We start from the raw sequence: 15,300 nt of genomic DNA, 5'->3' as shown, positions 1-15,300 counted from the left end.
GAGTTATAACTAAGACCATAGGCAAGAAGAAAAGACAGCAAATACAAATAAACCACATCATGACAAAATAGAGAACATAGCTAATAATCCGGTAGGGGATTTTTGTTGTTGTTCTTGTTGTTTTTAGTATAAGGGATTCTTATCAACAGCATGGTGATAATAATTTTCGCAAAAGTACAAATACCCAAATATGGTCCAACAGAGAAATAAAGCAACCTACCTTTCACCAGCAATATCCCTATTCCAGATGAAAATCCTCAAGGACCCAGAGAGGTTTCCTCTTGGAAGCTACACTGCAAATGAAGCCAGAGGTCCTCACCACCCTGGTTTTATAGCTGGGCAGCATTCTAATCTAATTAGTACCCACCCAGTCAGTACCCACCCACCCACAGTTCTCATTTCCTGGTTTGACATCAATCTATTCATACCCCTCTCTTTCATTTAAAAATTTTAGCCAATTTTAAAAACAAACCTAAGTGGTTGAAAATCAAGGAATGGGAAAAGGCAATCCAGACAAATATTAAACAAAAGAAACCTAGGGTAGCAAGATTAATATCAACTTTTAGGATCAAAAAGGACATGTTTATAGTTATTGAAATGAAAGATTCACTGGAAAAATAATACGGTGATGAACTTTATGCACCTACCCACATGGCACTGACACATAGAAAGCCAAGACCGAGTCTAAGGCCATACCACCCCGAACGCGCCAAATCTCCTCTAATCTCAGAAGCTAAGCAGGGTTGGGCCTGGTTACTAGTTGGATTTGAGGAAGCCAAGACTTAGAGTTACAAGATAAAACTCTGAGCCGCCACTTCCCAAGGACAATAATCATGACCCTGTCTGCCAGGTGAGGGGTGCAGAACCAGGGAGGATTTGACCCATCGTGGGTGGCAGGCCCAGACTGGGGCAGGGTCTTGGCTGCAGCACCGCAGGCTGTCTGGGTCATGCAAATGCCCAACTCACAGGGCACAGAGGAGGTCCCTATGCCCACGGCCACAGGCTGACAGCAACGTGGGCCTGGTGTCACAGATGGTGCCTGAGACCCAGAGCATCTCTCCCAGGCGCTTGGACCTCGCTCCAGGTGGTCAGCTCCTGGCCGGCATGCACTCTGGGCTCCGAGGGGTCCACAACCCGCTGTTGTGCTTGCATTTCCACAGTGCTCAGGCTGCAGGATGTGCATGAACGTGTTTATGGAAAATGTCACCGTGGCCTCCCCCAAGCTGCACTGCCAGCCCACTCTGCTGTAATCAATGTATCCCCGGGTTGCAAAATTGATGGGCTCTTTGCAGTTGACGCGTGGGGGGCGGAGGCTGGGGGAATGTCACCATAGGGAAACATCAGCATGAACTCTCCAGCCTCTGATTCATGAAACTGAAGGGAATCCCATTAGCCTTGAGGACAGTGGGCCAGATGACAGCCAACCTGTGCCTCAGGAAGGCATCCCAGCCCTGGGAACTGCCTGGGAAAAGTTCCTTTGGCAGGACTTTGATGGAAACTGCAAACTCTGCAACACAGGTGTTGAACTGTCCCAGGATTCATAGTTTATAAAATCGAGGGACACACTGATTTTAACTCCATAATTTGGTCATATGTATAACTGGGTCTTCAAACATTTTTGCTCCAAATCTTCCTCCTTTTACGACTTGGTCTGATACCTTTAGCTTTTTCCAAAACTAGTGATGCTCCCCATACGGCAGGGCTTTTTCAAATATTCAATAAACACTAGTTTTCTCCCCCTAGTTTTCTCACCTCTTGGACAAAAATGACTACTACAAGGCCATAGACGTCCTGTTTGTGTGTGTGATTAATTTCTTAGTCAGACTTGCTCTGTGTGTCTTTGGTTCAATGTAAGCATTATATTTGTAAAATATTTAAATGTTTTATGACTTGATGAAATGTCATGATATTAAAAACTGAGAATCAGGGTGCCCCTTTCTTCAAATGCTAAGGTTTTCAATTAATAAGCATCAAACTTCCAAGTCCCAGAATCTGTTCTGGGTTCTGTATAGCTGCAATTGATGCTGATATAAATGAAAACACTACCATACAATACATACGTATTAACTACACCAGCAACAAAATGTGTGTGCATATCTATCCCTGACCACCACTAATTCCAACTTGAACTCTTTAAGAAACTACAATTTTAAACTATGTCCCAGGTGGCCCATTCATTCAGATATTGAATTCATTCAGCCATTTCTTCAAAGGAAATGGGATATTTCTTTACTATTAGTTTAGAAAGAAAAATTAGTGAAAATATATATGACTCAAAAAACAACTTTATTCAGTCAGCTCCAGTGTAATCCCATAGTCACCTCATCAATCACTGACCATAGAATGTACCTTTCTTTTTCTTTCTTTTTTTTTTTTTTTTTGTTGCCCAGGCTAGAGTGAGTGCCATGGCGTCAGCATAGCTCACAGCAACCTCAATCTCTCAATCTCCTGGGCTCAAGCAATCCTCCCGCCTCAGCCTTCCAGGTAGCTGGGACTATAGACATGCCTAAAATTTGAAACATGGCAATATACCAAAACTAGCCATTACCCAAGAGACAATATTTATAGGATATATACATATGTTTGGATCTAGAAAAAATGCAAACTCCATCTATCATAATTTCCAATGTAAAAGTGAAAAATATTTCCATAACACAAAGCCAAATGCTTTAAACTTTTAATGGAGAAAATTCTCATTTCCTAATCAATCTCAACTTTTAACAAGGAAAAATAATTGAGTTAATAAACAACTAAATTTTCACTCATGTGACAGCGTAGTGTCAAATGAGATAATCTCAACCACCCAAAAAATACTGTTTTCTCCAAGGTCATCCTCAAAAGGAAAGGGAATATAATGAGTTCAAAGGTCATAAATCCTTTAAATCAATCAGCCCTCTCTTAATCCAATCCCCTGGCCCCTGATTATATGCTCAAATTATAATTAAACATACAATGAAAAGCTGGAAAACGGTTGAAAAGTGAGGACTGAGACTTCCTTTTTGTTAGGAAAGAGATAGTTGACAAGCTCTAGGCAGATGGGTTTACTTAATCATTTATTCAAATAAACATGAATTAAATGACTACGATGTTTAAGGTAACAAGTTAGTTTCAATAAACAATATGAAAATGAATGGAAACTTAAATGTGGCTGAAAATATGTTTATGTATAAAATAAGGAAGGAGGCTGGGACATGTGGAGCATCAGCATTAATTGCTAAATTGGATTTGAATATTGAACCCCACATTTGCTAAGCCTTGATTTGAGGATTTGGCTCAACTTCAACACTTCTCATTCTCCTTCTGTATAAATTCTCCTTAGTTGATTTTGTGAATTAAATGATAGACTGATTTTGAAAAACTTAGATTGGATCCTGGCATATTGTATGTGCTCAGAAAGTATTATAGATAGAGTGTTAGAGACTCTAGGAGGAAATATATCTGAAATAATCAAAGAGACATCATCAATGCATACAGATCAAAGTCACATGCTTAAGAACTGGAGGAATGAGCACGCTGAAGTTAGGAGAAGTTAGGAAGTTTGGAATGGGGACTGGGTGTGATGAGCCCAGATATGAACAACAAACAGTTTCAAGAGAGTTTGAGTACAGTAGTCAGCACGCTGGGCCCTAAGGTCTCTCACCTCTTCTCTTCTTTCCTAAATGATCTTTTTCTCTACCCCAGCTTAGTCACCCCTGTGAACTCACCTCTCCTAAAACCCTGATTTTAAGAATCCTAACACCAACTACCCTTTCAGTCTGCATCAATAATAACCAACAATATTTTACCTAATTGAGAACCTTCAATTGTGTGGCCCTGTTTGGTGCTTTCATTTTCTGTTTGATAATGATAGAAAAAGTTCTGCTTGAATTCTGCTTCTTCCCTACCCCATCCCCTGGGCTTAGGAGAGTGAGTGTCTGCAGAAATGCTAGAGACTGTTTTCCTGAAGACTTCAGTGAAGTAAACTCTGGGCAGCAAAGAAATCCTGCTAGGTTGAAGAGTCAGAGAACAAAGAAAAGAAAGATGAGCCCTCATGTGTGTTTTCCAGGTACCCAGTCACATCAACTGCAACAAAAATAAAGTAAATTTGGTCTCCTCCCTTCCATCACTTATAGTTTTATATTTCTCCATAAATAATACTCCTAAGTCTTTTATAATAACTGGCAAAAATGCCTTAAATATTTCTTTTCTAAGTAAAATATTGGTTTGGGGCAAAAAGAGCTAAATAGATAAATGGAGAAAATGTTTTCAGTTCAAGTATTCATGAACTCCTATGTGAGTGTGTTTAGAAGAAGACTAAATATTGAAATTTTTCAAATGCTCAATAGCAACCATGAAAATGATCTTATAACTTTTCTTCTTGGATCTACTGATAGGATAAGAATTATTGCTAGATTTACTTATTTAAACTATTATTGCCTTACTGTGTTAAACCCCATTTAGTCATTATAGCTTTTTCTTTTAATGTAGTTAATAGTTGCAGCAAATATTTAAGTTAAATAAGTTTTGTCTTTAATTTTCTTCCTCTATGCATATTGTCAGTTGTGCTTAGTTTAAAAGTTAGAATTTTTCTTCTTTTCCAATGCCTAAGTGGGTTTGGAAATATCTACTCTTCAAAATTTCACACAGTTCTCCTATGAAATTGCCTGGTCTTAATTAGTTTGAGGTGCTAGAACCTTTTACATCTTCCTATATGTATTTCTAAATGAGATTTACATGATATATTCTGTATCTCTTCTATAAATTAGTTTTATAAATTAATTTTTTCTATAAATGTATCTATATTATTGGACATTTTGTTGATTTATTAGTTATATTATTCTACATGTTTTCTAACTCATTCATTTTAGCATACAGGTATGTGTACTATCTTTATTATTTATATTTTTCCTAACTTTTTGAATCAGAAGTTTTATACATTTACCTTCACTTTTTTAATTTGGTTGAACATATATATAAGGTTGCAAATTTTCCTCAGGACTAATTCAACTGAACCTCATATATTCCTAGATGTATTAGTTTTTAAATCTAAAAACACCCCAACAATGCTCATTCTGTGCCACGAATTGATCTTAGCACTTCCAAATATTCACTCAGAGCCCTCCCACCAAGGGCATGAGGCAGGTGCTATTATTACATCCATTTTACAGTTGAGGGAACTGAGTCATCAGGAAGTTAAGTCATTTATCAAGGTCAAACCAGCTGGTAGGAAGTAGAGCTGGGATTCAAAATAAGGTTATTTGGATCAAGTTCATCATGTTAACAAATATTTATTGTATTTTCTGGGAAATAGTCTATTTCACCTTATGTTTCCATCTAATCTTAAGGTTGTTCAATAGAGAATCTTTAACCATGCGGAAAGATGTATCTCTATGCTGACTGATTTTGTAATCAATTTCTGGTTTTATCAGATGTTGACTTCATCATTTATACATGTTTTCTTTTCCCCCTTATATAATGTCAAATATTATGATTGATTCATGGGTATGTGATAAATGGAGATATTCTATGTTACCAGGTACATAAGAGTCTTGAAAATGTTCATGGAAAATACACATTATGAAAGAGTGATGCCTAGATTTCAAAAGTCTTTTCTACCAAAATAAACTTACACTAACTTGTTATACTACATCTGAACAGGATCTAGATTGAGACACTAAGAAGAAGAAGACATCAGTTTGAAAAGAGACCCTATCAGAGCAACATGAATTCTGCTACAATTGAAGCAAAAACAAACATCAAGCATAGAGAGGAGCTGGGGAGGAACAATGATGAAATCATTGATGCTCTGCCAAATGGTTATGGAGAGAATGTTCCCCCCAATCACCAGCTTACATATGGATAACCTGTTTTAAGAAGGGATACTAAAGATGAAGCTCACAGCAGCAAATCATCCACAGCAACTTACAAAGAACTTTGTCTTCTTTGTGCCCTAATTAAGGAGGACCAAAAATGAACAGCACAAATAATAGCCAACACCATAGACATCTCAATTGGTTCAGCTTAAACTAAACTGAATGAAAAATTAAAATTGAGCAAAGGTCCATTGGTTGGGTACCAAAACCATTGTGTCCAGATCACTTGCAGCCAAGAGCAGAACTGTCAATGGACATTTAAAACAAGTGGAATCAAAATCCTGTAGCATTCCTTATATAATTATAACAGGAGATGAAACATGGCTCTACCAGTATGGTCCTGAAGACAAAGCACAATCAAAGCAGTGGCTACCAAAAGGTCAAAAATGCTCAAATTAAAGCAAATGCAGACCAGTCAAGAGCAAAGGTTATGGCAATAGTTTTGGGGATGCTCAAAACATTTTGGTTGTTGACTTTCTGGATGGCCAAAGATCAATAATATCTTATTATTATGAGAGTATTTTCAGTAAATTATTCAGAGCTCTAGCAGAAAATCATCTGGGAAATCCCAATCACAGAGTCCTTGTCAACCAAAACAGCACTCCTGCTCATTGTTCTCATCAAAAGGAGTAATGGTGGGAGAGTTTTGATGGGATATTATTTGGAATCCATCTTAAGGTTCTGATTTGGCTCCTTCTGACTTCTTTTTGTTTCCTATCTCAAAAAAATCTGTAAATGCACCCATTTCCCTTCAGTAAATAGTGTAGAGAAGACTGCATTGGCATGGCTTGATTTCTATAAAACTCAGGTGTAAAGGGATGGACTAAATGGCTGGTATCATTGTTTAAAGGGTGTCTTGACCTCAATGGAGATTATTTTAAGAAATATTTTTAAAATTATCTTTTATTTTTTAAATTTATCTAGTAATTTAACACCAGTGATGCTGGAAGTGTTCCTAAGAAACAGAGAAAAGTGATGACATTACAAGAAAAAGTAAAATTGCTTGATATGCACCACAGTTTGAGGCCTGGAGCTGAGGTTGCTGGCCATTTCACACAGAGTTTTGTAAACTGATGACATTCACTTACAGTATGGATAAATACAATTATGTACTGTAAATGAATTTTCTCTTCCTAAGGATTTTCTTAATAATATTTTCTTTGTCTACTTTACTTTCTTGTAAGAACATAGTACATAATATATTTGATACACAAAATATCTCTTAATTGACTGTTTATGTTATCAGTAAGTCTTCTGGTCAACTGTAAAGTATTAGTGTTTACATTTTGGGGGGAATCAAAAGTTATACTCGGGTGTTGAACTTCACAGTGGTTGAACTCTCCTAATGTCCTACTTGTTCAAGGGTCAACTGTACATGTATTTGTGTCTGGCCTCTCTGTTGTGTACTTAGGTTATTGTTGATTTCAGCTCACATACCACAGTTTGTTAAGGGAGAAGTCATTTCTCTTTATCTTTTTTTTTAAGGAATCATCTTGGAGATTCTTGTTTAACTACCTGACTCTTCTGTCTGCTAGCTCTACCACCTGGAGCAAATTACTTAATGTTTCCATGGTTCACTTTTCTCACCTGAAAAATAGAGATAGTGAGATTGTTCTTGAAGTTTATTGTGAGGATTAAATGAGTTACCGTACACAGAGTAAATTGAACAGTGTTTGGCATATGATAGTCACCACATATGTGCTATCTTTAAAAATATTTTTACTGTTAGAGAATAAGAAGGATATCTGTTCATCAAAAGATATAGAAAAGAAGGGAAAAAACAAATCAAAGAGTGTGGATATATATTGTATTACCCATATCCAATAAAGAGCTAATGTCCAGTCTATAGAAAGAACTGGGAGAAAGACAACAAACTCAGTACTGAAATAGACAAAATACATAACAAGCACTTTATGAATGAGAATGTCCAAATCGCTGATAAAGGCATGAAAAGATTGCTCACTCCCCTTATTAATCAGGGAAATGGAAATGTTAATGAGACACAACTGTACCCTTGCTTGATTGGATGAAAATTAAAAGGCTGATATTCACCTGGGGTTTGCAAAAGTGAAGCACTATGAACACCCTATACCCAGCTAGCGAGTGTGTAAAAATTTGTAAAAACAACAGCAAAAACCTTTGTTGAAAACAATTTTGCATGGTGGTTTGAAGTCACTTGGTATCACATGTAGTAGTCCCTTGGTATCCTGGGGGAAGGCAATTGGTTCCAGGACCACCAACAATTGCAAGGATGCTCAACTCCCTTATAAAAAGCGACACAGTATTTGCATATAAGTTACACATATACTCCATATACTTTAAATAAGCTCAAGATCACTTCAAACACCTAAACAATGTAAATGTTATGTAAAAACTTATTTACTACATTGTTTTTACTTGTACTTTTTATTGGTATATTGTATCTTTTTATTGTTGTTTCTCTTTGTCTGAATATTTTCAACCCACCAGTGCGTGAATCCTATTATGCTGAACCTACAGGACGGGGAGACTGAGGGGTCAACTACGACCAAGACATCCATCATGGGTATGAGTACACACGAAGTACAGTGTACACGTGCAAGCATGTTGAGAGTGACATTGTTTGTAAGAGACCAAAAAGTAGAAACAACCCAAATGAACATCAACAACAGAATCATTTCTACCATTGAATACATTCCAAAAGAAACAATGCAAAGTACAGCTATACAGAACAACATAATTGAGGAAAATAACTCACAAAAAATGCATTAAAAAACATAAAGCTCCGGTAAGTATTCTAGAGCTGATTTAAAGTCTATAAGACTATTTTCAAAATGGAGAACTTTTTTTTTTTGAGAGACAATAAGAAGCCTTTAATGCCTCATACTTCACCTATGCCCCAACTGTCATGGTTGTAAGACATAGTCTGCCATATTATTTACACTGATCAATTACCACAGAACACAACAAAATTTAGCATATCACTGTTCATACTACATCCCTCATCAAAAAAAGTAAATAAACACCACATGAAATATCAACTTACCCCAAATAAAAGCAATAATAACCTAGGGATTCTACTGTACTATTACTACACTAATCCAGGATATTTTAATCCTCTTCCTATCTTTTTTTTTTTTTTCTTTTGAGACAGAGTCTCACTCTGTTGCCCAGTCTAGAGTGCCGTGGCATCAGCCTAGTCATAGCAACCTCAAATTCCTGGGCTCAAGCAATCCTCCTGCCTCTGCCTCCCGAGTAGCTTGGACTACAGGCATGCGCCACCATGCCCGGCTAATTTTTTCTATATATTTTTAGTTGTCTAATTAATTTCATTATATTTTTAGTACAGACGGGGTCTCACTCTTGTCCAGGCTGGTTTCTAATTCCTGACCTTGAGTGATCCTCCCGCCTTGGCCTCCCAGAGTGCTAGGATTACAGGAGTGAGCCACTTGCAGCTGGCCACTTCCTACCTATTATCAAAATATCCTCAGGGAGTTCTGGATACATTATAAACATTGTTGCATTAGATTCCTCTTCTTGAGGTAGTTCAAAGTTTAAACACAGCAGATTTACCTATTTTTCTACACTACCATAAAAGGCCTACAAGCTAAATCTTCATCCCCATTTTCAGACTATGATCATTTTTTCCCTCAGAACAAACTAACCTAACAATTGGAAACACAAGAGATGAAAAGTCACAGAAAAATTTAAAAAGCAAAACAATCTGTATCATCATGCAAAGCATGTGGTAAACTGTTTGAAGCTGCCTCACACGCTGGCACACTTTGAGGCTGCCGCCGTTGCCCTCTCTCTCAGGCATAGTGTGCAGGCATAGTGGCTGACGCCTGTTCCAGGCAGGCCAAGGAGACCTGAGGGATGTCCGCTGGCTTTTTGTGCTGCACACTGATGTCCTCCAGCACCTGCTGCCAAAGAAGCTTTATCAAGTCCGTCTGGACCAGCACATCTTTCCGCTGTAATTCATTCCTTAGCTCTAAGACATCCTCCTTGTTAATTTGTCCTGGACAGATAACTGCAGTCTTTTTTGTAGAAAAAAAAATTCTGTCTGTCTTGCAATATCTAGAAATTTCCGGATACACTGATCAACACCAGTTCGAATTTCTTCATGATCAGTGCCATTGATGCAATGCTGACTCACCAGAGAAGCAAAACAAGCCTCACTCAAAAGATGACTCCAACTTGTCCATCATCAAAGTACTGTTAGAAGGTTTTGCAGCGCGCCTGGCGCTGCCCAAAGAAACAAATCCTGGCCTGGGAGTCCCGGCAGAGGTAGTGGAGGCCCTGGTGGCTGCCCAGAAAACATATTGGCTAGTAGATCTGTCGTGTCCAAAATCAACTCCTGCCTTTAATAGCACTGCCTATTAGATGTATGGAGGCCAGGCTGATGCTGTTACAATGCCCTTCAGTCAGAGCTGCTTTGCTGGGGCTGGCTGCTAGGAGACAGAGCTGAGCCATGGCAAGACAATGCTCCACATCCTGGAGATACTGCTTAGGTCTGTGGAATTGAGAGCTTTGCGATAGCAGCCATTAGACCTCCCTTCCAAAAGCAGCTGCTCTGGGGCTCCTTGTACTCTTATACTTCTTTTTGGATATTTTTTTTCTTGGAGAACAATGCCTGGAGCAGAGGTTGGGCAAGAGTCCCTCCTTCTGAAGAAGAAATTAGTTGCTTTTAGATTTTGCAACTCTTATGGTTTTAGGGATGCTCTTGCTACCTTTGTGCTTGTTCATTTTTCACTCCACGCTTTACATCAGGCTTTTCCAGAACACTATGTAACCTATATGGTCATGGGTTATAACACATGGGGACACTGCTTCTCAACCAGAAGGGACCAAGGGACCAACAGCTCATAGAACCTTCCAAAAGACAGTTAACATGGAGGCTTCTGGAGGGGCCTTTGCCTTGGGCTTCTGTGTGAGTCACTGTGGATTACTGACCTATGCCTACGGCTTTCTAAAACTTAGCACTACTTCCTGGAGCTGTATCCCTGGTCCCTCTCAACCCAAAGCTGCTGCATTCAAGTCCTGGGTTGATCCAAAGCCCTCTGGTGGACCTCTTGCCCCAGAGACAGCAGTGGTGGCTGCGGCGTTGGGGCCCTGGGTTGCTCCGAAGCCCCCTGATGCACCTCTTGTCCCAGAGACAGCAGTGGTGGCTGATGCACTGGAGCCCTGGGTTGCTCCAAAGCCCCCTGGTATACGTCTTGCCCCAGAGACAGCAGTGGTGGCTGATGCATTGGAGCCCTGGGTTGCTCCGAAGCCCCCTGGAGCACGTCTTGCCCCAGAGACAGCAGTGGTGGCTGATGCATTGGAGCCCTGGGTTGCTCTGAAGCCCCTTGATGCACCTCTTGTCCCAGAGACAGCAGTGGTGGCTGATGCACTGGAGCTCTGGGTTGCTCTGAAGCCCCCTGGTGCACGTCTTGCAGCAGAAACAGCAGTGGTGGCTGCGGCGTTGGGGCCCTGGGTTGCTCCGAAGTCCCCTGGAGCACGTCTTGCCCCAGAGACAGCAGTGGTGGCTGCGGCGTTGGGGCCCTGGGTTGCTCCAAAGCCCCCTGATGCACCTCTTGTCCCAGAGACAGCAGTGGTGGCTGATGCACTGGAGCCCTGGGTTGCTCCGAAGCCCCCTGGTATACGTCTTGCCCCAGAGACAGCAGTGGTGGCTGATGCATTGGAGCCCTGGGTTGCTCCGAAGCCCCTTGATGCACCTCTTGTCCCAGAGACAGCAGTGGTGGCTGCGGTGTTGGGGCCCTGGGTTGCTCCAAAGCCCCCTGGTGCACATCTTGCCCCAGAGACAGCAGTGGTGGCTGCGACGTTGGGGCCCTGGGTTGCTCCGAAGCCCCCTGGAGCACGTCTTGCCCCAGAAACAGCAGTGGTGGCTGCGGCGTTGGGGCCCTGGGTTGCTCCGAAGCCCCCTGATGCACCTCTTGTCCCAGAGACAGCAGTGGTGGCTGATGCACTGGAGCCCTGGGTTGCTCCGAAGCCCCCTGGTGCACGTCTTGCCCCAGAGACAGCAGTGGTAGCTGCGGCATTGGGGCCCTGGGTTGCTCCGACGCCCCCTGGAGCACATCTTGCCCCAGAGACAGCAGCAGTGGCTGCTGCATTGGAGCCCTGGGTTGATAGGAAGCCCACTGGTGCATGTATTGCCCCAGAGACAGTGGTGGTGGCTGCTGCATTGGAGCCCTGGGTTGATAGGAAGCCCACTGGTGCACGTCTTGCCCCAGAGACACCGGCGGTGGCTGCTGCCTTTGAGCCCTGGGTTGCCTGTCTTGATAATTCTGAGGTTGTTGGTGCTGCTTCAAATGATAGTGCCAATCATTCTGCTGCTGTCCTTGCAATAGTGAATAATGACGACATTCTTTCTCCTGTTTTTCCTGCTGCTTTCTCATTCCATACTCACTATGAGCATAATATGAATAAAAAAATCTTGCATGCTGGCTTTCTCTGGTCTCAGTCCTTTTCCTGACAATATAAGGCAAGGAAGACGTAGGAGGAAGAAGGTAGGTTATTGAGCTATAGCTTAGAAAAGGATGGGCAGGAGAATGCCCACTTTCTGTGTCACCTTGATCCTCCAAAACACCACCTGGTTGCTTTTTAGTGCCTTGGCCCATATAGGAGCAACAGGAATCTGCTCGTTGACTGGGAACCCCCTGCTTCTCCAGAGAGGAGCAACTAGCTCTACCCATCAGAACCTTCTGGGCACAGGAGAGGCTCTGCTTGCTGTCATAGCTGGGAGCTGCAGCTTGGGTATCCTGGAGGCTTGAAAGTGGATGGGCTTGGCCTTGGAAATTTTGTTTCCAAAACTGAAATAGTCTCTGTCTCTCCTCAGCTGGAAGTCTGGCTCTATTATTTTGGAACCAGTTATCAATGACGTTCACTTGACAATGGAAGTCTTTGGCCAAATCATCTTTGGTTATAAAATCAGGATAAGGGTATTGTGAAAATTTTTCCTTAAGTTTTTGCAGTTGTTCCATAGTAAATTTATGTCGTTGTTTTGTTTTTCTTTTTTTCTTTCCTTCTGTTTCTTCCTTATGACCATTCTTTTCATCTGAAAAACCGTGAGAAGCCATGTGGACTCTCTGGGTCAGGGTCTCTCCAACTTCATCCAAGATGATGAATTCTAGAGCAGAATTACTGGTACTTATATATACTCACAGGTGCCACCCTAATCACACCTTCTCCTCCACCCTAGTTGAGATTTTTTGGATTAATTTACAGAACCCACCTTTAAAAATCCTATCTACCATTCATTTAGCATCCGCAACCTCTAATGCTATCCCCATTTTAGAGCTGAGGACCTTTGGGGCAGAATAGTTCAGAGCGCTGAGTCAGCTTTCTGACCCCAGCAGTCTGAGTGCTGAGCCCAGCCCATCGTCACACGTTTGCGCATGACAGTGGTTCAGTACGCCCTTAGAGGACAGGGACTTTGAAATCTGGAGAACATTTTAATAATTTAATTAACTTACAATGTTCTAGCAGGAGAGGTTTGTCTCCTTTCCCCAATTTGTTAATTAATCACTCATTTATACCAGTATGAACTGATATTTATTTTATACCATCGTTATAATACAATACCATTTTATTTATTTTGTTGTGAAACTTGTTTAAGATTCAGCTACTGGGAGGTGTTTTCTTGATTTCTGCACCACTCTGGCATAAGCTCATGCATGATTTTGTTTGTTAAAATTTCCCACATCCTTATTTTCCAGCATTACAAGATGCTCCAGGCTTATTCTGTATGTTTCTTCCCTGTGCTAGAAACTTACTGTCTTCATCAATATTGCTAGTTCTTTAGTTTTCCTAAAGTATAAGATTTCAGTTTTATTAATCACTTTTATTTTTGTATCTATTTTCCCTTTTGGTTACTTCTCATTCTATCATTATTTTTCTTTCCTTTTCTTTTGAATAACTCTGTTTTGTTTGATTTTTGCTTGTTATTATTAACTACTTGAGATCAACATAAAGACCAATGTGTTTGTAGAATGTGGGCTTTAATTTTCATATAAATATGGTTGCATTCTGGTTTCTATGGTTCAATTCCAATTTGAATTCATTATGTTAAAGATTCTTCTGAGTATCTTGATTCCAAGGAATTGTAATTGATATTTATTCTGGAGTTCTGATTTTGAAAAGCATTTTCCATTCCATTTTTGATTGGTACAGATCATATGATCAAAGTTTTTAAGGGGGTTGTGCAAATTATTCTAACAATATTGATTTTCTTCTGTGCTCTATAAAAAAAGCTGCCATCTGGATTGCAGATTTTTCAGTATTACCATATACCTCTCAGTTTTGGTTTTCTAGGTGCCAGTGCTATGTGTTTATAGGTGCATAATTTTCATGGCTGTATTATGTCCCTAGGAAATTTTTCTTTTCAATGAGTATAAAATGCCCCTCTTGATCCTATCAATACATTTGATATTAATATTGCTGCCCTAGAGATTTTTGTTTAATAATTGCCTAGATGGCTTTTTCCCATTCCTTGATTTTCAACACCTTAATTTTTGTTAAGATTAGTTTAAAATGTAAATGACAGGGAGGGGCATGGATAGAGTGGGAAGTCAAAGCAGGAACCAAGCCTGTGATTACATTAGCTGGGTGCAGATTAGGTTAGGATGCTGCCCAAATATAGAGCCAGGATTAGCAGGGTGTGGTGGCTCAAGCCTGTAATCTTAGCACTCTGGGAGGCTGAGGCAGGAGGATCCCTTCAAGTCAGGATTTGGAGACCGCAGTTTCTACTAAAAATAGAAAAGATTAGCCTTTTGCAGTGGTCATGCCTGTAGTCCCAGCTACTCCAGAGGCTGAGGCCAGGATCCCTGGAGCCCAGGGGTTTGAGGTTGCTGTGAGCTAGGCTGACACCACAGGGCATTCTAGCCCAGGTGATTGACCAAGACTCTGTTTACTTTTTATTAATATTATTATTATTTTTATTTTTTGAGACAGAGTCTTGCACTGTTGCCCAGGCTAGAGTACCATGGTGTCAGCCTAGCTCACAGCAACCTCCAATCCCTGGGCTCAGGCAATCCTCCTGTCTCAGCTTCCACTACAGGTGCACACTATATAACCTGGCTAATTACTAAAAATAAGAAGAGACTCTGTTTGGTTTTTTGTTTTTGTTTTTTTTTTTAAACAAGAAAGAAGCCAAGATCCTTGCAACCTGGGGCTGCATTTGGAGTCCAGCTACCAAGAGGAATCCTCTGTGGGTACAGGAGTACTTTCACCTGCACTTGGAGCTTTAGAGTGTGGCTCTAGTGTGCTGGGCTGCAGGGCTGGTCCGCGCCTCCCCCGCGGGCCTTTCCCCCCGTCCCACACGGACCCCACCTGGCCCAGAAGAGGAGTCGCGGCCGGGCGTCCCCAGAGACGCGAGCTCAGGCCGCCCTGGTTCACTCGTGTACCTCATGACCGCCCTCAAGGAAGACAACCTGCCCGCCGCGCCTCGCCTGACTCGCGGTGGCACGTC

General features: G+C 41.0%; 1 pseudogene; it reads right to left on the bottom strand.

Moving 5' to 3' along the window:
- Positions 1–9,643: 9,643 nt before the first annotated feature.
- LOC105882859 (mediator of RNA polymerase II transcription subunit 28 pseudogene) lies at positions 9,644–10,152 on the bottom strand (annotated as a pseudogene).
- Positions 10,153–15,300: the final 5,148 nt, after the last annotated feature.

This window comes from Microcebus murinus, chromosome 4 (assembly GCF_040939455.1).
Source record: "Microcebus murinus isolate Inina chromosome 4, M.murinus_Inina_mat1.0, whole genome shotgun sequence".
NCBI lineage: Eukaryota > Metazoa > Chordata > Mammalia > Primates > Cheirogaleidae > Microcebus > Microcebus murinus.
Note: the sequence above shows the minus strand (reverse complement) of the source record. Positions and strands in the feature narration are given on the sequence as shown.